A 24,719-nucleotide genomic window follows, 5' to 3' on the forward strand; every position below is an offset into this window, starting at 1 on the left:
AATGGCAGTAGCTGACCCCTGAAAGTAATTGCTGAAAGAAGTAACTTTCCTATTGACAAGAATAGCAGACGCGTTACATGATTACGTCTATGGTTGGCACACATGGTTCAAAATAATGATAGCCTAATGATATAGCAAGGTAAGTAGGTTGAAGAGCAACCTCAACTTAACTGAATCACCATGCGGTACATATTCATTTAAAGAGTTCTCCACCGGCATCATATTTCATGACAATGGCAAGGTGTGTCAGGGTTAAATAAACCTGTTCATGATTGATACAGAAAATAGGACCATATAGTAAGTCCATTCAATTTTATCTAAGGACAATGATTTGCGAAGTTGGAGGGAGGGAGGGAGGGAGAGAGAGAGAGAGAGAGAGAGAGAGATGGAGAACTATATGCTGCTCTCTTTCAATGGAAAAATATGTGATGCTGATTTTCTAAAGAAGTGTTGCATACATGGCAAGCAAGCTAGATAATCATATCTGAATAAAACTTGTAGAATTGAAAATCTCCTTGAACTCAATTCTAAACTGCATCATAATTTTAGTTACATCTATAATTATTACTAATACTACTACACACTATTTACCTTGTTCTTTTATCAATAAAGAGGTTGCTTAAAATTCAGAAAAAATAACCGCATATTGTAACGCGCAGAACTTAACTTGTTATTCTTTTCTCGGAAAAACTTCGGGTGCTATGTATCTTGGGAGTACCAAAGGTTGTTTTTTTGTTTGGAATGCAGCAAATCAGACTGAAACCTTGATGCTATAATTTGATCAAGTAGTCAAAGTCATATCAACTCTAGCAATCCAGGAAACATAACTATCACACCTTTGATTAAACAAAGTTGCAAATTTTCACTCAAGGTGTTGGATTCCCGTCCAGGAGGAGGAGGTTGCTTTCCAGTTAAACATCATAGTGACACTCGAGGTGTTGCATTTGCAGCATTAATTCATGCGCAATTGAGTTTTGCATTTGTTTCCTTTGACGATTTTCAAAAAGCAAAGCGTAGGATGGAGAATGGCAGTAGCTGACCCCTGAAAGTAATTGCTGAAAGAAGTAACTTTCCTATTGACAAGAATAGCAGACGAATTACATGATTACGTCTATGGTTGGCACACATGGTTCAAAATAATGATAGCCTAATGATATAGCAAGGTAATTAGGTTGAAGAGCAACCTCAACTTTACTGAATCACCATGCGGTACATATTCATTTAAAGAGTTCTCCACCGGCAACATATTTCATAACAATGGCAAGGTGTGTCAGGGTTAAATAAACCTGTTCATGATTGATACAAAAAATAAGACCATATAGTAAGTCCATTCAATTTTATCTAAGGACAATGATTTGCTAAGTTGGAGGGAGGGAGGGAGTGGGAGGGAGATAGATAGATAGATAGATAGAGAGAGAGAGATGGAGAACTATATGCTGCTCTCTTTCAATGGAAAAATATGTGATGATGATTTTCTAAAGAAGTGTTGCATACATGGCAAGCAAGCTAGATAATCATATCTGAATAAAACTTGTAGAATTGAAAATCTCCTTGAACTCAATTCTAAACTGCATCATAATTTTAGTTACATCTATAATTATTACTAATATTACTACAGACTATTTACCTTGTTCTTTTATCAATAAAGAGGTTGCTTAAAATTCAGAAAAAATAAAAGCATATTGTAACGCGCAAAACATAACTTGTTATTCTTTTCTCGGAAAAACTTCGGGTGCTATTTATGTTGGGAGTACCAAAGTTTATTTTTTTGTTTGGAATGCAGCAAATCAGACTGAAACCTTGATGCCATAATTTGATCAAGTAGTCAAACTCATATCAACTCTAGCAATCCAGGAAACATAACTATCACACCTTTGAGTAAACAAAGTCGCAAATTTTCACTCGAGGTGTTGGATTCCCGTCCAGGAGGAGGAGGTTGCTTTCCAGTTAAACATCATATGACACTCGAGGTGTTGCATTTGCAGCATTAATTCATGCGCAATTGAGTTTTGCATTTGTTTCCTTTGACGATTTTCAAAAAGCAAAGCCTAGCATGGAGAATAGAAGTAGCTGACCCCTGAAAGTAATTGCTGAAAGAAGTAACTTTCCTATTGACAAGAATAGCAGACGAGTTACATGATTACGTCTATGGTTGGCACACATGGTTCAAAATAATGATAGCCTAATGATATAGCAAGGTAAGTAGGTTGAAGAGCAACCTCAACTTCACTGAATCACCATGCGGTACATATTCATTTAAAGAGTTCTCCACCGGCATCATATTTCATGACAATGGCAAGGTGTGTCAGGGTTAAATAAACCTGTTCATGATTGATACAGAAAATAAGACCATATAGTAAGTCCATTCAATTTTATCTAAGGACAATGATTTGCGAAGTTGGAGGGAGGGAGGGAGGGAGGGAGAGAGAGAGAGAGAGAGAGATGGAGAACTATATGCTGCTCTCTTTCAATGGAAAAATATGTGATGATGATTTTCTAAAGAAGTGTTGCATACATGGCAAGCAAGCTAGATAATCATATCTGAATAAAACTTGTAGAATTGAAAATCTCCTTGAACTCAATTCTAAACTGCATCATAATTTTAGTTACATCTATAATTATTACTAATATTACTACACACTATTTACCTTGTTCTTTTATCAATAAAGAGGTTGCTTAAAATTCAAAAAAAATAACCGCATATTGTAACGCGCAGAACTTACCTTGTTATTCTTTTCTCGGAAAAACTTCGGGTGCTATGTATGTTGGGAGTACCAAAGGTTGTTTTTTTGTTTGGAATGCAGCAAATCAGACTGAAACCTTGATGCCATAATTTGATCAAGTAGTCAAACTCATATCAACTCTAGCAATCCAGGAAACATAACTATCACACCTTTGAGTAAACAAAGTCGCAAATTTTCACTCGAGGTGTTGGATTCCCGTCCAGGAGGAGGAGGTTGCTTTCCAGTTAAACATCATAGTGACACTCGAGGTGTTGCATATGCAGCATTAATTCATGCGCAATTGACTTTTGCATTTGTTTCCTTTCACGATTTTCAAAAAGCAAAGCGTAGCATGGAGAATGGCAGTAGCTAACCCCTGAAAGTAATTGCTGAAAGAAGTAACTTTCCTATTGACAAGAATAGCAGACGAGTTACATGATTACGTCTATGGTTGGCACACATGGTTCAAAATAATGATAGCCTAATGATATAGCAAGGTAAGTAGGTTGAAGAGCAACCTCAACTTCACTGAATCACCATGCGGTACATATTCATTTAATGAGTTCTCCACGGGCATCATATTTCATGACAATGGCAAGGTGTGTCAGGGTTAAATAAACCTGTTCATGATTGATACAGAAAATAAGACCATATAGTAAGTCCATTCAATTTTATCTAAGGACAATGATTTGCGAAGTTGGAGGGAGGGAGGGAGGGAGGGAGAGAGAGAGAGAGAGAGAGAGAGAGAGAGAGAGATGGAGAACTATATGCTGCTCTCTTTCAATGGAAAAATATGTGATGATGATTTTCTAAAGAAGTGTTGCATACATGGCAAGCAAGATAGATAATCATATCTGAATAAAACTTTTAGAATTGAAAATCTCCTTGAACTCAATTCTAAACTGCATCATAATTTTAGTTACATCTATAATTATTACTAATATTACTACACACTATTTACCTTGTTCTTTTATCAATAAAGAGGTTGCTTAAAATTCAGAAAAAATAACCGCATATTGTAACGCGCAGAACTTACCTTGTTATTCTTTTCTCAGAAAAACTTCGGGTGCTATGTATGTTGGGAGTACCAAAGGTTGTTTTTTTGTTTGGAATGCAGCAAATCAGACTGAAACCTTGATGCCATAATTTGATCAAGTAGTCAAAGTCGTATCAACTCTAGCAATCCAGGAAACATAACTATCACACCTTTGAGTAAACAAAGTCGCAAATTTTCACTCGAGGTGTTGGATTCCCGTCCAGGAGGAGGAGGTTGCTTTCCAGTTAAACATCATAGTGACACTCGAGGTGTTGCATTTGCAGCATTAATTCATGCGCAATTGAGTTTTGCATTTGTTTCCTTTGACGATTTTCAAAAAGCAAAGCGTAGCATGGAGAATGGCAGTAGCTGACCCCTGAAAGTAATTGCTGAAAGAAGTAAATTTCCTATTCACAAGAATAGCAGACGAGTTACATGATTACGTCTATGGTTGGCACACATGGTTCAAAATAATGATAGCCTAATGATATAGCAAGGTAAGTAGGTTGAAGAGCAACCTCAACTTCACTAAATCACCATGCGGTACATATTCATTTAAAGAGTTCTCCACCGGCATCATATTTCATGACAATGGCAAGGTGTGTCAGGGTTAAATAAACCTGTTCATGATTGATACAGAAAATAAGACCATATAGTAAGTCCATTCAATTTTATCTAAGGACAATGATTTGCGAAGTTGGAGGGAGGGAGGGAGGGAGGGAGAGAGAGAGAGAGAGAGAGAGAGAGAGAGAGAGAGAGAGATGGAGAACTATATGCTGCTCTCTTTCAATGGAAAAATATGTGATGATGATTTTCTAAAGAAGTGTTGTATACATGGCAAGCAAGCTAGATAATCATATCTGAATAAAACTTGTAGAATTGAAAATCTCCTTGAACTCAATTCTAAACTGCATCATAATTTTAGTTACATCTATAATTATTACTAATATTACTACACACTATTTACCTTGTTCTTTTATCAATAAAGAGGTTGCTTAAAATTCAGAAAAAATAACCGCATATTGTAACGCGCAGAACTTACCTTGTTATTCTTTTCTCGGAAAAACTTCAGGTGCTATGTATGTTGGGAGTACCAAAGGTTGTTTTTTTGTTTGGAATGCAGCAAATCAGACTGAAACCTTGATGCCATAATTTGATCAAGTAGTCAAAGTTATATCAACTCTAGCAATCCAGGAAACATAACTATCACACCTTTGAGTAAACAAAGTCGCAAATTTTCACTCGAGGTGTTGGATTCCCGTCCAGGAGGAGGAGGTTGCTTTCCAGTTAAACATCATATGACACTCGAGGTGTTGCATTTGCAGCATTAATTCATGCGCAATTGTGTTTTGCATTTGTTTCCTTTGACGATTTTCAAAAAGCAAAGCGTAGCATGGAGAATGGCAGTAGCTGACCCCTGAAAGTAATTGCTGAAAGAAGTAACTTTCCTATTGACAAGAATAGCAGACGAGTTACATGATTACGTCTATGGTTGGCACACATGGTTCAAAATAATGATAGCCTAATGATATAGCAAGGTAAGTAGGTTGAAGAGCAACCTCAACTTCACTGAATCACCATGCGGTACATATTCATTTAAAGAGTTCTCCACCGGCATCATATTTCATGACAATGGCAAGGTGTGTCAGGGTTAAATAAACCTGTTCATGATTGATACAGAAAATAAGACCATATAGTAAGTCCATTCAATTTTATCTAAGGACAATGATTTGCGAAGTTGGAGGGAGGGAGGGAGGGAGAGAGAGAGAGAGAGATGGAGAACTATATGCTGCTCTCTTTCAATGGAAAAATATGTGATGATGATTTTCTAAAGAAGTGTTGCATACATGGCAAGCAAGCTAGATAATCATATCTGAATAAAACTTGTAGAATTGAAAATCTCCTTGAACTCAATTCTAAACTGCATCATAATTTTAGTTACATCTATAATTATTACTAATATTACTACAGACTATTTACCTTGTTCTTTTATCAATAAAGAGGTTGCTTAAAATTCAGAAAAAATAACAGCATATTGTAACGCGCAAAACTTAACTTGTTATTCTTTTCTCAGAAAAACTTCGGGTGCTATGTATGTTGGGAGTACCAAAGTTTATTTTTTTGTTTGGAATGCAGCAAATCAGACTGAAACCTTGATGCCATAATTTGATCAAGTAGTCAAACTCATATCAACTCTAGCAATCCAGGAAACATAACTATCACACCTTTGAGTAAACAAAGTCGCAAATTTTCACTCGAGGTGTTGGATTCCCGTCCAGGAGGAGGAGGTTGCTTTCCAGTTAAACATCATATGACACTCAAGGTGTTGCATTTGCAGCATTAATTCATGCGCAATTGAGTTTTGCATTTGTTTCCTTTGACGATTTTCAAAAAGCAAAGCGTAGCATGGAGAATGGCAGTAGCTGACCCCTGAAAGTAATTGCTGAAAGAAGTAACTTTCCTATTGACAAGAATAGCAGACGAGTTACATGATTACGTCTATGGTTGGCACACATGGTTCAAAATAATGATAGCCTAATGATATAGCAAGGTAAGTAGGTTTAAGAGCAACCTCAACTTCACTGAATCACCATGCGGTACATATTCATTTAAAGAGTTCTCCACCGGCATCATATTTCATGGCAATGGCAAGGTGTGTCAGGGTTAAATAAACCTGTTCATGATTGATACAGAAAATAAGACCATATAGTAAGTCCATTCAATTTTATCTAAGGACAATGATTTGCGAAGTTGGAGGGAGGGAGGGAGGGAGAGAGAGAGAGAGAGATGGAGAACTATATGCTGCTCTCTTTCAATGGAAAAATATGTGATGATGATTTTCTAAAGAAGTGTTGCATACATGGCAAGCAAGCTAGATAATCATATCTGAATAAAACTTGTAGAATTGAAAATCTCCTTGAACTCAATTCTAAACTGCATCATAATTTTAGTTACATCTATAATTATTACTAATATTACTACACACTATTTACCTTGTTCTTTTATCAATAAAGAGGTTGCTTAAAATTCAAAAAAAATAACCGCATATTGTAACGCGCAGAACTTACCTTGTTATTCTTTTCTCGGAAAAACTTCGGGTGCTATGTATGTTGGGAGTACCAAAGGTTGTTTTTTTGTTTGGAATGCAGCAAATCAGACTGAAACCTTGATGCCATAATTTGATCAAGTAGTCAAAGTCATATCAACTCTAGCAATCCAGGAAACATAACTATCACACCTTTGAGTAAACAAAGTCGCAAATTTTCACTCGAGGTGTTGGATTCCCGTCCAGGAGGAGGAGGTTGCTTTCCAGTTAAACATCATAGTGACACTCGAGGTGTTGCATTTGCAGCATTAATTCATGCGCAATTGAGTTTTGCATTTGTTTCCTTTGATGATTTTCAAAAAGCAAAGCATAGCATGGAGAATGGCAGTAGCTGACCCTTGAAAGTAATTGCTGAAAGAAGTAACTTTCCTATTGACAAGAATAGCAGACGAGTTACATGATTACGTCTATGGTTGGCACACATGGTTCAAAATAATGATAGCCTAATGATATAGCAAGGTAAGTAGGTTGAAGAGCAACCTCAACTTCACTGAATCACCATGCGGTACATATTCATTTAAAGAGTTCTCCACCGGCATCATATTTCATGACAATGGCAAGGTGTGTCAGGGTTAAATAAACCTGTTCATGATTGATACAGAAAATAAGACCATATAGTAAGTCCATTCAATTTTATCTAAGGACAATGATTTGCGAAGTTGGAGGGAGGGAGGGAGGGAGGGAGAGAGAGAGAGAGAGAGAGAGAGAGAGAGAGAGAGAGATGGAGAACTATATGCTGCTCTCTTTCAATGGAAAAATATGTGATGATGATTTTCTAAAGAAGTGTTGCATACATGGCAAGCAAGCTAGATAATCATATCTGAATAAAACTTGTAGAATTGAAAATCTCCTTGAACTCAATTCTAAACTGCATCATAATTTTAGTTACATCTATAATTATTACTAATATTACTACACACTATTTACCTTGTTCTTTTATCAATAAAGAGGTTGCTTAAAATTCAGAAAAAATAACCGCATATTGTAACGCGCAGAACTTACCTTGTTATTCTTTTCTCAGAAAAACTTCGGGTGCTATGTATGTTGGGAGTACCAAAGGTTGTTTTTTTGTTTGGAATACAGCAAATCAGACTGAAACCTCGATGCCATAATTTGATCAAGTAGTCAAAGTCATATCAACTCTAGCAATCCAGGAAACATAACTATCACACCTTTGAGTAAACAAAGTCGCAAATTTTCACTTGAGGTGTTGGATTCCCGTCCAGGAGGAGGAGGTTGCTTTCCAGTTAAACATCATAGTGACACTCGAGGTGTTGCATTTGCAGCATTAATTCATGCGCAATTGAGTTTTGCATTTGTTTCCTTTGACGATTTTCAAAAAGCAAAGCGTAGCATGGAGAATGGCAGTAGCTGACCCCTGAAAGTAATTGCTGAAAGAAGTAAATTTCCTATTCACAAGAATAGCAGACGAGTTACATGATTACGTCTATGGTTGGCACACATGGTTCAAAATAATGATAGCCTAATGATATAGCAAGGTAAGTAGGTTGAAGAGCAACCTCAACTTCACTAAATCACCATGCAGTACATATTCATTCAAAGAGTTCTCCACCGGCATGATATTTCATGACAATGGCAAGGTGTGTCAGGGTTAAATAAACTTGTTCATGATTGATACAGAAAATAAGACCATATAGTAAGTCCATTCAATTTTATCTAAGGACAATGATTTGCGAAGTTGGAGGGAGGGAGGGAGGGAGGGAGAGAGAGAGAGAGAGAGAGAGAGAGAGAGAGAGATGGAGAACTATATGCTGCTCTCTTTCAATGGAAAAATATGTGATGATGATTTTCTAAAGAAGTGTTGTATACATGGCAAGCAAGCTAGATAATCATATCTAAATAAAACTTGTAGAATTGAAAATCTCCTTGAACTCAATTCTAAATTGCATCATAATTTTAGTTACATCTATAATTATTACTAATATTACTACACACTATTTACCTTGTTCTTTTATCAATAAAGAGGTTGCTTAAAATTCAGAAAAAATAACCGCATATTGTAACGTGCAGAGCTTACCTTGTTATTCTTTTCTCGGAAAAACTTCGGGTGCTATGTATGTTGGGAGTACCAAAGGTTGTTTTTTTGTTTGGAATGCAGCAAATCAGACTGAAACCTTGATGCCATAATTTGATCAAGTAGTCAAAGTCATATAAACTCTAGCAATCCTGGAAACATAACTATCACACCTTTGAGTAAACAAAGTCGCAAATTTTCACTCGAGGTGTTGGATTCCCGTCCAGGAGGAGGAGGTTGCTTTCCAGTTTAACATCATAGTGACACTCGAGGTGTTGCATTTGCAGCATTAATTCATGCGCAATTGAGTTTTGCATTTGTTTCCTTTGACGATTTTCAAAAAGCAAAGCGTAGCATGGAGAATGGCAGTAGCTGACCCCTGAAAGTAATTGCTGAAAGAAGTAACTTTCCTATTGACAAGAATAGCAGACGAGTTACATGATTACATCTATTGTTGGCACACATGGTTCAAAATAATGATAGCCTAATGATATAGCAAGGTAAGTAGGTTGAAGAGCAACCTCAACTTCACTGAATCACCATGCGGTACATATTCATTTAAAGAGTTCTCCACCGGCAACATATTTCATGACAATGGCAAGGTGTGTCAGGGTTAAATAATCTTGTTCATGATGATACAGAAAATAAGACCATACAGTAAGTCCATTCAATTTTATCTAGGGACAATGATTTGCTAAGTTGGAGGGAGGGAGAGAGAGGGGGAGAGAGAGAGAGATAGATAGATAGAGAGAGAGAGAGAGAGAGAGAGAGAGAGATGGAGAACTATATGCTGCTCTCTTTCAATGGAAAAATATGTGATGATGATTTTCTAAAGAAGTGTTGCATACATGGCAAGCAAGCTAGATAATCATATCTGAATAAAACTTGTAGAATTGAAAATCTCCTTGAACTCAATTCTAAACTGCATCATAATTTTAGTTACATCTATAATTATTACTAATATTACTACACACTATTTACCTTGTTCTTTTATCAATAAAGAGGTTGCTTAAAATTCAGAAAAAATAACCGCATATTGTAACGCCCAGAACTTACCTTGTTATTCTTTTCTCGGAAAAACTTCGGGTGCTATGTATGTTGGGAGTACCAAAGTTTGTTTTTTTGTTTGGAATGCAGCAAATCAGACTGAAACCTTGATGCCATAATTTGATCATGTAGTCAAAGTTATATCAACTCTAGCAATCCAGGAAACATAACTATCACACCTTTGAGTAAACAAAGTCGCAAATTTTCACTCGAGGTGTTGGATTCCCGTCCAGGAGGAGGAGGTTGCTTTCCAGTTAAACATCATAGTGACACTCGAGGTGTTGCATTTGCAGCATTAATTCATGCGCAATTGAGTTTTGCATTTGTTTCCTTTGATGATTTTCAAAAAGCAAAGCGTAGCATGGAGAATGGCAGTAGCTGACCCCTGAAAGTAATTGCTGAAAGAAGTAACTTTCCTATTGACAAGAATAGCAGACGAGTTACATGATTACGTCTATGGTTGGCACACATGGTTCAAAATAATGATAGCCTAATGATATAGCAAGGTAAGTAGGTTGAAGAGCAACCTCAACTTCACTGAATCACCATGCAGTACATATTCATTTAAAGAGTTCTCCACCGGCAACATATTTCATGACAATGGCAAGGTGTGTCAGGGTTAAATAAACCTGTTCATGATTGATACAGAAAATAAGACCATATAGTAAGTCCATTCAATTTTATCTAAGGACAATGATTTGCTAAGTTGGAGAGAGAGAGAGAGAGAGAGAGAGAGAGAGAGATTGTAGGACAAACTTCTATGTTTCTGGAGTCATTATCACCAACCATATTACTGCTAACTTTTGATAGAAAAAAATCATTAGTGATAACTGGGTACATGCAGTCATGAACTCAATGCAAACATTAACATCGTACTGTCATTTGTTTTTGAAAGTAGTTCATAGTTCACACTTCATAAAACCTCTAAGAAACGAATTGTATGATGATAGGGTGCTCGAGCTGACACATGATTGATAAATGATATCTCCATCTGCACATTCTCATCAATCTACACGCACACACACAAACCCAAAAAATCATCTATCAAGCAACAGAAACCTATAGCAATCGTCTCCACACTCCCATCAAGGATTAATTCGTCACCAAAGAACCAAATCCACCAGCCACCTGCAGGATGAACCCCCAACGACCAAACAACAAAACTATGCAGACAGGAAAGGATCCAAAACCAAGGTGCATATTCTTACTTACTTAATGGTGATGAGCTCGATGGAGAACTTGTCCCTGATCATGTCTCATGCATCCGCGTCCGGCCGCTGGCGTCTGCGTCCGCGTCCGCGGTTGTCAGTCAGGCCTTGGTGTCATCTATACACATGCTAAACCCCTTTGTTAGGTGTCGTGGCTCGTCACTCCCGTCCCATGTTGCCGCCGAGGCCTGCCGCTGCACAATCGCCCTCCATGAGGATAGGATTCAAGGGTCCCGTCAGATTCGTCGTTGGCCGTGGGATTGTCAGTCCTCCTCCGCTCCTTGCCATGCCCATCGCCGAGATGGAACTCTACCACAAGAGCCCATCGTCAGCGACGTCGGGATGGTGTGGGGAGAGTGGTCGCCCGGGTACTCATGGGAGAGGGGCCGCCGGATGGTGAGGTCGGAGAGATCGTGGACGGCTCGGGATGTGTACTTTTTCATAGCGATTTTGTCGGCACATCACAAGATTTCACGAGGTCGATCGAGGGGAGGTCGAACGACGAGGGAGGAGGTGGAGAACGTGTTTTTTTGCTCGACTGGAACTGGAACACGCGCAGGGGCATATTTTTTCCAGCGATTATTTCTTTGCGAGGGTCGTACGAAGGGGAGGTCGAACCATTTAATAGTAGAGATGCTCCGTTTATAAATATAAGATGATGTAACTTTTTTTTTAAATCGGATGTATATAGAGTTATAGACATGTTTTTTTTGACGGAGAGTTATAGACATGTTTTAATGTGTTTGTTCACTCGTTTCAGTTCGTATAAAGTCCATATTGAAATATCCAAAATATCTTATATTCGTGAACGAAGGGAGTAATTGACAGTACTTCAATAGATTTGTTTGTAGGAGACCTACCCAAAACATGAGATTTACAAGGTAGATTTGTTTGTAGGAGACCTGCCCAAAACATGAGATTTACAAGGTAGATTTGTTTGTAGGAGACCTGCCCAAAACATGAGATTTACAAGCTAGGCTGACTGGTTCGGCATTTTTCCTAGCATAAACACGAAGAAGATCCTTCATGCTTTTAAAGGGGGCATTGAAGTAATTGGAACTTGCTGAGTAGCGCCAATGCTCAGTGCCGCAAGACCATCCATGATAATTTGAGTACTCTGGATCGACACAATGCTTGCGAACAGGCATAACCATGGCTCTAGAAATTACCATATGTTCATTGTTATGCTTTTTAACCAAGCTACCAGATAGACTACAGACTTAAATGGTGACCAAATTATAGTAATTTAAAACTACATCTATATTTTCTTTTCTTTGTTCTTTGTTTACTATTTATTTGCCTATCGTTGAGGTTCCAAAAAGAAAGACTTTGCATAGCTGAAGCACTACAACCTTTAGAGGTAAAAAAAAGTATCATCATTGTCAAGAATATTATAGATTGAATTACATATGAGACTGGTAACAAACATCTCTTGCAACATGTAATCCATAATGTGTTCAAGATCAATTTTGATAAGCATGGCGGCAGCTACGAAGATGGATGAGCGACTTGATGATGGCTGGTTCTCTCTCTGGGTCGATCCCACCTCCCGAACTGTTATCTTCTCCTCTTATAGCTCCTGGCGTGCGGGATAGGTTTTTGTGGCGATGTGTTGTGATTCTGCCCCTGGTGCTTTCATGGAAGTTGTTGATGGTGATGTCATAGAGGCTGCGACAGGCGGTACAAGTGTTGCTACGAGGGCTTGCGCTCGTACCAGGCACCGTCGTCCCCTCTGGTGATTATTCCGCCCATCCAGCCAACTGGACTTGATTTCTCAACTTCATATCTTCCATATATGACTTGATTTTTTTTGAAAACCCCCATGTATTACTTTGGTAAATTAAGATTCTTACAATCGTTCATTACAAAAGTAGTTACACATGGCGGAACCCTATTACATAAGAGGCCATCGGATCTACTGTCAAAACTGAATTTTGCAATCTCGTGCGCCACCCTATTTGCCCGCCTATCAATCTTTGTGATCTTAAAATCCTTTATGAGTTTTGATACGCTCAACGCCTCCATTTTCAAATCCACCAAAGGAGACCTGTCAATGGAATATCTAGCCAAAAAGAAAGCAACAAAAACGCAATCAGTTTCCAGGATAATTGGTTTGTGAAGTGTGATACCTATGTATAACCCGATGAGGAACGCACAAAGTTCCGCTTCATCCACACAAGTACAGGAGCGGATAAAATCCCATGATGAGACCAGTACTTCTCCAGGTCATTCCTGACAACAACTCCAACACTAATAGATCTCATGCTCTCCACAAAACAACATTAATCTTAATATCCTCAGGATCCGGGGGCTCCCAAACTCGATGACCAATTGCGGGTTGAGTAACATACCTCCACTTGTCAACCACCCCTTACCTTTGTTGCACAGGTCAACTTGCACACAGGCATTTGCTGTCATAAAAGATTTCCAGTAATTTTTCACAAATATAGCAGAAGCAGATAATGACTCTTTCGCCCTTCCAAAGATCAGATCATTCCTCAGATGCCGAACTCTCCAGAATATGAATAAAACTTGCTCGTGAACCGGTGACCCCAATTGGTCAAGCAAAATAAGAAACCAGTCCGGCCTCGTACATATGAAGAACTCCTCTCCAGGAATATGCCACACATCTCTCATGGCAAAACGGAATGCACGCGCCTTAGGACAAGTCACCAGGGCATGAAAAATACTTTCTTCCTCCACACCACAAATAGTGCACATATCTCACACTGTTTGGTGATGAGCAACTCTATTTACCTGGGTTGCCAAACTATTGGACGCGGCTCGCCAGGCAAAAATTCTTATTTTTGTGGGACTTTGGCCTTTCAAATAACGTCCCACATCCTCCTCCCCTCATTTTCAATAGTGTTGGACGTTCCTGTCCGCCCTTACCGTCCTTTAGATTTAAGGCCAGTCTGTACGCACTTTTAATAGAAAACATACCTTTTTTCTCATAATGCCAAGCAACTTAATCTCCCTCTCCTCCAGAGTGAATACGTACATTTAGAATCCCCTCTGCATCATGGTGATAGAACAAGTACCTGATTAAATTTTCATCCCATCTTTGTTGTTTCTGTTGGAAATATGCCCTAGAGGCAATAATAAAATGGTTATTATTATATTTCTTTGTTCATGATAATTGTCTATTGTTCATGCTATAATTGTATTATCCGGAAATCGTAATACATGTGTGAATACATAGACCACAACAAGTCCCTAGTGAGTCTCTAGTTGACTAGCTCGTTGATCAACAGATAGTCATGGTTTCCTGACAATGGACATTGGATGTCATTGATAACGGGATCACATCATTAGGATAATGATGTGATGGACAAGACCCGATCGTAAGCATAGCACAAAGATCGTGTAGTTCGTTTCGCTAGAGCTTTTCCAAATGTCAAGTATCATTTCCTTAGACCATGAGATTGTGCAACTCCCGGATACCGTAGGAGTGCTTTGGGTGTGCCAAACGTCACAACGTAACTGGTTGACTATAAAGGTGCACTAAGGGTATCTCCGAAAGTGTCTGTTGGGTTGGCACAAATCGAGACTGGGATTTGTCACTCTGTATGACGGAGAGGTATCTCTGGGCCCACTCGGTAATGCATCATCAAATGAGCTCAATGTGACCAAGTGTCTGGTCACGGGATCATGCATTACGGTATGAGTAAAGTGACTTGCCGGTAATGAGACTGAACGAGGTATTGGGATACCGACGATCGAGTCTCGGGCAAGTAACGTACCAATTGACAACGGGAATTGTATACGCGATTGATTGAATCCTCGACATCGTGGTTCATCCGATGAGATCATCGAGGAGCATGTGGGAGCCAACATGGGTATCCAGATCCCGTTGTTGGTTATTGACCGGAGAGGCATCTCGGTCATGTCTGCATGTCTCCCGAACCTGTAGGGTCTACACACTTAAGGTTCGGTGACGCTAGGGTTGTAGAGATATGAATATGCAGTAACCCAAAAGTTGTTCGGAGTCCCGAATGAGATCCCGGACGTCACGAGGAGTTCCGGAATGGTCCGGAGGTGAAGAATTATATATAGGAAGTGCAGTTTCGGCCATCGGGAAAGTTTCGGGGGTCACCGGTATTGTACCGGGACCACCGGAAGGTTCCCGGGGGGTCCACCGGGTGGGGCCACCTATCCCGGAGGGACCCGTGGGCTGAAGTGGGGAGGGGAACCAGCCCCTGGTGGGCTGGTGCGCCCCCCTTGGCCATCCCTGCGCCTAGGGTTGGAAATCGTAGGGTGGGGGGCGCCTCCACTTGCCTTGGGGGACAAGCCTCCCCCCTGGCCGCTGCCACCCCTTGGAGATCCCATCTCCAGGGCTGCCCCCCCTTGGGGACCCTATATAAAGAGGGGGGAGGGAGGGCAGCCACACCCTTGCACTTGGCGCCTCCCTTCCCCCTTGCTACACCTGTCCCTCCCGCAGACGCTTGGCGAAGCCCTGCCGGGATCCCTGCTGCATCCACCACCACGCCGTCGTGCTGCTGGATCTTCATCAACCTCTCCTTCCCCCTTGCTGGATCAAGAAGGAGGAGACGTCACGCTAACCGTACGTGTGTTGAACGCGGAGGTGCCGTCCGTTCGGCGCTAGGATCTCTGGTGATTTGGATCACGACGAGTACGACTCCCTCAACCCCGTTCTCTTGAACGCTTCCGCTCGCAATCTACAAGGGTATGTAGATGCACTCCTCTCTCTCGTTGCTGGATGAACTCCTAGATTGATCTTGGTGAACGTAGGAAATTTTTTATTTTATGCAACGTTCTCCAACAGTGTCATCAATTGCTAGGTCTATGCGTAGTTCTCTTTGCAAGAGTAGAACACAATTTGTTGTGGGCGTAGATGTTGTTAACTTCTTGCCACTACTAGTCTTATTTTGCTTCAGTGGTATTGTGGGATGAAGCGGCCCGGACCGACCTTACACGTACGCTTACGTGAGACAGGTTCCACCGACTGACATGCACTAGTTGCATACGGTGGCTAGCGGGTGTCTGTCTCTCCCACTTTAGTTGGAGCGGATTCGATGAAAAGGGTCCTTATGAAGGGTAAATAGAAGTTGGCAAATCACGTTGTGGCTTTAACGTAGGTAAGAAAACGTTCTTGCTAGATCACCTATAGAAGCCACGTAAAAACTTGCAACAACAATTAGAGGACGTCTAACTTGTTTTTGCAGCAAGTGTTTTGTGATGTGATATGGCCAAAGGATGTGATGAATGATATATGTGATGTATGAGATGATCATGTTCTTGTAATAGGAATCACGACTTGCATGTCGATGAGTATGACAACCGGCAGGAGCCATAGGAGTTGTCTTTATTTTTTGTATGACCTGCGTGTCATTGAAGAACACCATGTAAGTTACTTTACTTTATTGCTAAACGCGTTAGCCATAGAAGTAGAAGTAGTCGTTGGCGTGACAACTTCATGAAGACACAATGATGGAGATCATGATGATGGAGATCATGGTGTCATGCCGGTGATGAAGATGATCATGGCGCCCCAAAGATGGAGATCAAAGGAGCAATATGATATTGGCCATATCATGTCACTATTTGATTGCATGTGATGTTTATCATGTTTAACATCTTATTTGCTTAGAACGACAGTAGCTTAAATAAGATGATCCCTCGAAATAATTTCAAAAAAGTGTCCCCCCTAACTATGCTCCGTTGCGAAGGTTCGTTGTTTCGAAGCACCACGTGATGATCGGGTGTGATAGATACTAACGTTCGAATACAACGGGTGTAAGCCAGATTTACACACGCAATACACTTAGGTTGACTTGACGAGCCTAGCATGTACAGACATGGCCTCGGAACACGGAAGACCGAAAGGTCGAACATGAGTCATATAGAAGATACGATCAACATGAAGATGTTCACCGATGATGACTAGTCCGTCTCACGTGATGATCGGACACGGCCTAGTTAACTCGAATCATGGATCACTTAGATGACTAGAGGGATGTCTATCTGAGTGGGAGTTCATTATTTGATTAGATGAACTTAATTATCATGAACTTAGTCTAAAATCTTTGCAATATGTCTTGTAGATCAAATGGCCCACGCTAATGTTTCCCTCAACTTCAACGCGTTCCTAGAGAAAACCAAACTGAAAGATGATGGCAGCAACTATACGGACTGGGTCCGGAACTTGAGGATCATCCTCATAGCTGCCAAGAAAGCATATGTCCTAGATGCACCGCTAGGTGAAGCACCCGTTTTCCCAGGAACTCAAGACGTTATGAACGCCTGACAGTCGCGTAGTGATGATTACTCCCTTGTTAAGTGCGGCATGCTTTACAGCTTAGAACCGGGGCTCCAAAAGCGTTTTGAGTAGCACGGAGCATATGAGATGTTCCAAGAGCTGAAAATGGTTTCCAAAGCTCACGCTCGGGTCGAGAGATATGAAGTCTCCGATAAATTCTACAGTTGTAAGATGGAGGAGAATGGTTCTGTCAGCGAGCACATACTCAAAATGTCTGGGTTGCACAACTGCTTATCTCAACTGGGAGTTAATCTCCCAGATGACGCGGTGGTCGATAGAATCCTCCAGTCGCTCCCACCAAGCTACAAGAGCTTTGTGATGAACTTCAATATGCAGGGGATGGAAAAGACCATTCCTGAGGTATATTCAATGCTGAAATTAGCGGAGGTAGAGATCAAAAAGGAACATCAAGTGTTGATGGTGAATAAAACCACTAAGTTCAAGAAAGGCAAGGGTAAGAAGAACTTCAAGAAGGATGGCAAGGGAGTTGCCGTGCCCGGTAAGCCAGTTGCCGGGAAGAAATCAAGCAATGGACCCAAGCCTGAAACTGAGTGCTTTTATTGCAAGGGAAGCGGACACTGGAAACGGAACTGCCCGAAGTACTTAGCGGACAAGAAGGCCGGCAAAACCAAAGGTATATGTGATATACATGTAATTGATGTGTACCTTACCAGTGCTCGTAGTATCTCCTGGGTATTTGATACCGGTGCGGTTGCTCACATTTGTAACTCAAAGCAGGAGCTGCGGAATAAGCGGAGACTGGCGAAGGACGAGGTGACGATGCGCGTCGGGAATGGTTCCAAGGTCGATGTGATCGCCGTCAGCACGCTACCTCTACATTTACCTACGGGATTAGTTTTAAACCTCAATAATTGTTATTTAGTACCAGCTTTGAGCATGAACATTGTATCAGGATCTCGTTTAATCCGAGATGGCTACTCATTTAAATCCGAGAATAATGGTTGTTCTATTTATATGAGTGATATGTTTTATGGTCATGCCCCGCTGGTGAATGGTTTATTCTTAATGAATCTCGAGTGTAATGTTACACATATTCATAGTGTGAATACCAAAAGATGTAAAGTTGATAACGATAGTCCCACATACTTGTGGCACTGCCGCCTTGGTCACATTGGTGTCAAGCGCATGAAGAAGCTCCATGCCGATGGACTTTTGGAGTCTCTAGATTATGAATCATTTGACACATGCGAACCATGCCTCATGGGAAAAATGACCAAGACTCCGTTCTACGGAACAATGGAGCGAGCAACCAACTTATTGGAAATCATACATACTGATGTGTGCGGTCCAATGAGCGTTGAGGCTCGCGGAGGATATCGTTATGTTCTCACTCTCGCTGATGACTTAAGTAGATATGGGTATGTCTACTTGATGAAACACAAGTCTGAGACCTTTGAAAAGTTCAAGGAATTTCAGAATGAGGTAGAGAATCAACGTGACCGAAAGATAAAGTTCTTACGATCAGATCATGGAGGAGAATTTTTAAGTCACGAATTTGGTAGGCACTTAAGGAAATGTGGAATCGTTTCCCAACTCACGCCGCCTGGAACACCTCAGCGAAATGGTGTGTCCGAGCGTCGTAATCGCACTCTATTGGATATGGTGCGATCTATGATGTCACTTACCGATTTACCACTATCATTTTGGGGATACGCTCTAGAGACAGCTACATTCACTTTAAATAGGGCACTGTCTAAATCCGTTGAGACGACACCGTATGAATTATGGTTTGGGAAGAAACCTAAGCTATTGTTTCTAAAAGTTTGGGGATGCGATGCTTATGTCAAGAAACTTCAACCTGAGAAGCTCGAACCCAAGTCGGAAAAATGCGTCTTCATAGGATACCCTAAGGAAACCATTGGGTATACCTTCTACTTAAGATCCGAGGGCAAGATCTTTGTTGCCAAGAACGGGTCCTTTCTGGAGAAAGAGTTTCTCTCGAAAGAATTAAGTGGGAGGAAAGTAGAGCTTGATGAAGTACTGCCTCTTGAAACAGTGAGTAGCGCAACTCAGGAAGATGTTCCTGTGGTGCCTGCACCGACAAGAGAGGAGGTTAATGATGATGATCAAGATACTTCGGATCAAGCTCCTACTGAACTTCGGAGGTCCACAAGGACACATTCTGCACCAGAGTGGTACGACAACCCTGTCTTGGAAATCATGTTGTTAGACAACGGTGAACCTTCGAACTATGAAGAAGCGATGGCGGGCCCAGATTCCAACAAATGGCTTGAAGCCATGCAATCTGAGATAGGATCCATGTATGAAAACAAAGTATGGACTTTGACAGACTTGCCCGATGATCGGCGAGCAATAGAAAACAAATGGATCTTTAAGAAGAAGACGGACGCGGATGGTAATGTTACCATATATAAAGCTTGACTTGTCGCTAAGGGTTATTGACAAGTTCAAGGGATTGACTACAATGAGACATTCTCTCCCGTAGCGAAGCTGAAGTCCGTACGAATCATGTTAGCAATTGCCACATACTATGATTATGAGATATGGCAAATGGACGTCAAAACGGCATTCCTTAACGGTCACCTTAAGGAAGAACTGTATATGATGCAGCCGGAAGGTTTTGTCGACCCTAAGAATGCTAACAAGTTATGCAAGCTCCAGCGCTCCATCTATGGGCTGGTGCAAGCATCTCGGAGTTCGAACATTCGCTTTAATGAGATGATTAAAGCGTTTGGGTTTATGCAGACTTATGGAGAAGCCTGCGTTTACAAGAAAGTGAGTGGGAGCTCTGTAGCATTTCTTGTATTATATGTGGATGACATACTTTTGATGGGAAATGATATTGAACTTTTGGACAGCATAAAGGCCTACTTGAATAAGTTTTTTTCAATGAAGGACCTTGGAGAAGATGCTTACATATTAGGCATCAAAATCTATAGAGATAGATCAAGACGCCTCATAGGTCTTTCACAAAGGACATACCTTGATAAGATATTGAAGAAGTTCAATATGGATCAGTCCAAGAATGGGTTCTTGCATGTGTTGCAAGGTGTGAAATTGAGCTCGGCTCAATGCCCGACCACGGCAGAAGATAGAGAAAAGATGAGTGTCGTCCCATATGCCTCAGCCATAGGGTCTATCATGTATGCCATGACCTGTACCAGACCTGATATAAACCTTGCCGTAAGTTTGGTAAGAAGGTACAAAAGTAATCCCGGCATGGAACACTGGACAGCGGTCAAGAACATCCTTAAGTACCAGAAAAGGACTAAGGACATGTTTCTCGTATATGGAGGTGACGAAGAGCTCGTCGTAAAGGGTTACGTCGACGCTAGCTTCGACACAGATCTGGATGACTCTAAGTCACAAACCGGATACGTGTATATTTTGAATGGTGGGGCAGTAAGCTGGTGCAGTTGCAAGCAGAGCGTCGTGGCGGGATCTACATGTGAAGCGGAGTACATGGCAGCCTCAGAGGCAGCACATGAAGCAATCTGGGTGAAGGAGTTCATCACCAACCTAGGAGTCATATCCAATGCGTCGGGGCCGATCACACTCTTTTGTGACAACACTGGAGCTATTGCACTTGCCAAGTAGCCCAGGTTTCACAAGAAGACCAGGCACATCAAGTGTCGCTTCAACTCCATCCATGAAAATGTTCAAGATGGAGACATAGATATTTATAAAGTACATACGGACCTGAATGTAGCAGATCCTTTGACTAAACCTCTCCCTAGGGCAAAACATGATCAACACCAGGACGCAATGGGTGTTCGATACACCACAATGTAACTAGATTATTGGCTCTAGTGCAAGTGGGAGACTATTGGAAATATGCCCTAGAGGCAATAATAAAATGGTTATTATTATATTTCTTTTTTCATGATAATTGTCTATTGTTCATGCTATAATTGTATTATCCGGAAATCGTAATACATGTGTGAATACATAGACCACAACAAGTCCCTAGTGAGCCTCTAGTTGACTAGCTCGTTGATCAATAAATAGTCATGGTTTCCTGACTATGGAGATTGGATGTCATTGATAATGGGATCACATCATTAGGATAATGATGTGATGGACAAGACCAGATCATAAGCATAGCACAAAGATCGTGTAGTTCGTTTTGCTAGAGCTTTTCCAAATGTCAAGTATCATTTCCTTAGACCATGAGATTGTGCAACTCCCGGATACCGTAGGAGTGCTTTGGGTGTGCCAAACATCACAACGTAACTGGCTGACTATAAAGGTGCGCTACGGGTATCTCCGAAAGTGTCTGTTGGGTTGGCACGAATCGAGACTGGGATTTGTCACTCTGTATGACGGAGAGGTATCTCTGGGCCCACTCGGTAATGCATCATCAAATGAGCTCAATGTGACCAAGTGTCTGGTCACGAGATCATGCATTACGGTACGAGTAAAGTGACTTGCCGGTAATGAGACTGAATGAGGTATTGGGATACCAACGATCGAGTCTCGGGCAAGTAGCGTACCAATTGACAAAGGGAATTGTATACGGGATTGATTGAATCCTCGACATCGTGGTTCATCCGATGAGATCATCGAGGAGAATGTGGGAGCCAACATGGGTATCCAGATCCTGCTATTGGTTATTGACCGGAGAGGCGTCTCGGTCATGTCTGCATGTCTCCCGAACCCGTTGGGTCTACACACTTAAGGTTCGGTTACGCTAGGGTTGTAGAGATATGAATATGCAGTAACCCGAAAGTTGTTCGGAGTCCCGGATGAGATCCCGGACATCACGAGGAGTTTCGGAATGGTCCAGAGGTGAAGAATTATATATAGGAAGTGCAGTTTCGGCCATCGGGAAAGTTTTGGGGGTCACCGGTATTGTACCGGGACCACCAGAAGGGTCCCGGGGGGTCCACCGAGTGGGGCCACCTATCCCGGAGGGCCCCATGGGCTGAAGTGGGGAGGGGAACCAGCCCCTGGTGGGCTGGTGCGCCCCCCCTTGGGCCCCCCTGCGCCTAGGGTTGGAAACCGTAGGGTGGGGGGTGCCTCCACTTGCCTTGGGGGACAAACCTCCCCCCTGGCCGCCACCCCCCTTGGAGATCCCATCTCCAGGGCCAGCGCCCCCCCTTGGGGACCCTATATAAAGAGGGTGGGAGGGAGGGCAGCCGCACCCTTGCACTTGGCGCCTCCCTTCCCCCTTGCTACACCTCTCCCTCCCGTAGACGCTTGGCGAAGCCCTGCCGGGATCCCTGCTGCATCCACCACCACGCTGTCGTGCTGCTGGATCTTCATCAACCTCTCCTTCCCCCTTGCTGGATCAAGAAGGAGGAGACGTCACGCTAACCGTACGTGTGTTGAACGCGGAGGTGCCGTCCGTTCGGCGCTAGGATCTCCAATTTGGATCACGACGAGTACGACTCCCTCAACCCCGTTCTCTTGAACGCTTCCGCTCCCGATCTACAAGGGTATGTAGATGCACTCCTCTCTCTCGTTGCTGGATGAACTCCTAGATTGGTCTTAGTGAACGTAGGAATTTTTTTATTTTATGCAACGTTCTCCAATAGTTTCGCTCATGAATAATTCAGATACCCATTTCAGTCTAGTGCGATTTTTCTTTGCTATAACTCTAAGGCCGGAGTTTCTAGGTAGCTAGTTATCTCTCCAAATATTTAAATTTTTACCATCAAACACTCTCAATATGACCTCTTTTTTTAACAGTTCCAGGCCATGCATAATACCTTGCCAATTCACCAAAGTAGCTTGCGGGAACACAGTATCCAAAATGTGGCCATTGGTGTAATATTTTGCCTTCAAAACCTTAGCACACAAAGAATCTGGGTACACCAATAGCCACCATGCCTGTTTGGCCAAGAGAGCTTGATTAAATAACCTAAGATCTTGGAAGCCCATGCCTCCCTGTCTTTTTGGCTTAGTGAGTTTATCCCAATCTAACCAATGAATTTTCCTCCTATCTTCTTCGTCTCTCCACTAGAAATTCCTTATAATCTGAGCCAACTCATCACATAATGTAGCTGGAAATTTGAAGATGTCCATGGCGTACACTGGGAGTGCTTGCAACACTACCTTGATTTGATTTTCCTTAATTCTGCTTGAAGCATATTTTTCAATGCAATCTGATGATCTTTTTAGAGCCTTATCTTTGGTCGACTGGAACTTACCAACCTTCATTCTACCCTCAGGTACCGGTAAACCAAGGTACTTATCCTGAAAACCTTTTGCAGTAATATTAAGAATGACCATCGTGGCCACCTGATCTTCCATACTACACTTTTTTTGCCAAATTTAATCGAACACTTATCAGGGCTCAGAAGCTGACCAGTTCCCCCCTCATAGGTCAATAGGATATTTTTAATGATTAAGGCTTCATCAATGGATCCCTTGAAGAAAAGGAGGCTGACATCCGCAAACAATAGATGAGAAATACCTAGAGCTTGTCTGTTCACATGAAACTCTTTCAGAGCACCTTTTTCACATGCATCTTTTAACAGCAAAGAGAGGGCCTCGGCCACAAACAAGAACAAATACGGGGATAAGGGATCCCCTTGCCTGAGCACACTAGATGGATAAAAAGGTTGCAACAACTGGCCATTAAACCGAACTAAGAATCTCACTGATGTAACACACGTCATAATCCAATTAATCCAAATTGGCACAAAACCAAGAGCCCCCAACATGCTCTTTAAAAATTGCCAATCCACTCGATCATACACTTTTGCCAGGTCCAACTTATATGCACAAAACTCTCCACGCTGATCCTTTAGCGTACTCAACGAGTGCATACATTCGAAGGCCATAAGTGCATTATTAGAAATTAACCTTCCTGGAATAAAGGCACTCTGAGTGGGAGAAATCATATACCATCCAAAAGAGGTCTCAATGTATTCACCAGGCACTTCGAAATGATTTTGTAGATGACATTACACAGGCTGATGGGTCTGAAATCTTTGATGGACTGCGAGTTCTTCACCTTGGGTATAAGGACAATGATTGTGTCATTTACGCCTTTGGGCATAACACCCGAGATAAAAAACTGTTGAACTGCCTTAACAATGTCCTCCTTGATTAAACCCCAGTTTCTCTGAAAGAATCGAGCCGGAACCCATATGGACCTGGTGCTTTTAGAGGACCAATCTGGAAAAGAGCATCACTAAGCTCTTCCTCAGAAAAAGGTTTACAAAGCTCTGCATTCATATCATCATTGACGAGAGGTTTCACAATCGAAATAATACGAGAGGGGTCAATGTTAGTGTCACACGTATAAAGCTGCTGGAAAAACAAGTTAGTGATACCTGTAATTTCATCCATGTT

The 24,719-nt window shown here is 41.5% G+C and overlaps 1 long non-coding RNA gene across 1 annotated transcript; it reads right to left on the minus strand.

Moving 5' to 3' along the window:
* Positions 1 to 7,890: 7,890 nt before the first annotated feature.
* Positions 7,891 to 9,335, minus strand: LOC123133752 (uncharacterized). The gene is made up of 3 exons (XR_006465383.1): positions 8,904 to 9,335; positions 8,068 to 8,243; positions 7,891 to 7,964 (listed from the first exon to the last, which is right to left on the minus strand). It is a non-coding gene; the product is annotated as an uncharacterized lncRNA (long non-coding RNA).
* Between the last annotated feature and the right edge of the window lie 15,384 nt (positions 9,336 to 24,719).

The sequence above is a fragment of the Triticum aestivum genome, chromosome 6B (assembly GCF_018294505.1).
Source record: "Triticum aestivum cultivar Chinese Spring chromosome 6B, IWGSC CS RefSeq v2.1, whole genome shotgun sequence".
In the NCBI taxonomy this organism is placed as follows: Eukaryota; Viridiplantae; Streptophyta; class Magnoliopsida; order Poales; family Poaceae; genus Triticum; species Triticum aestivum.